We start from the raw sequence: 242 nt of genomic DNA on the forward strand, positions 1-242 counted from the left end.
TCATGTTGATGAGACCCTTTCTGTACTTCGAAGCCTTCCTTTTGTAAACACACACAATGAAAAGTGTGTGTGCACATTCTGATTAACCACATCCTCGTGCTACACAGCAGCAGTTTACACCAAATAAGAATATCAACATGATTTTATGACTAAAGTGTACAGTAGGTAACCTGATGTACAGCGGGTAAAATACACTCACTGGCCACTTTATTAGGTACACCTGTCCAACTGCTCGTTAACAC

This window comes from Austrofundulus limnaeus, unplaced genomic scaffold, assembly GCF_001266775.1.
Source record: "Austrofundulus limnaeus strain Quisiro unplaced genomic scaffold, Austrofundulus_limnaeus-1.0 Scaffold365, whole genome shotgun sequence".
Taxonomy (NCBI): Eukaryota; Metazoa; Chordata; class Actinopteri; order Cyprinodontiformes; family Rivulidae; genus Austrofundulus; species Austrofundulus limnaeus.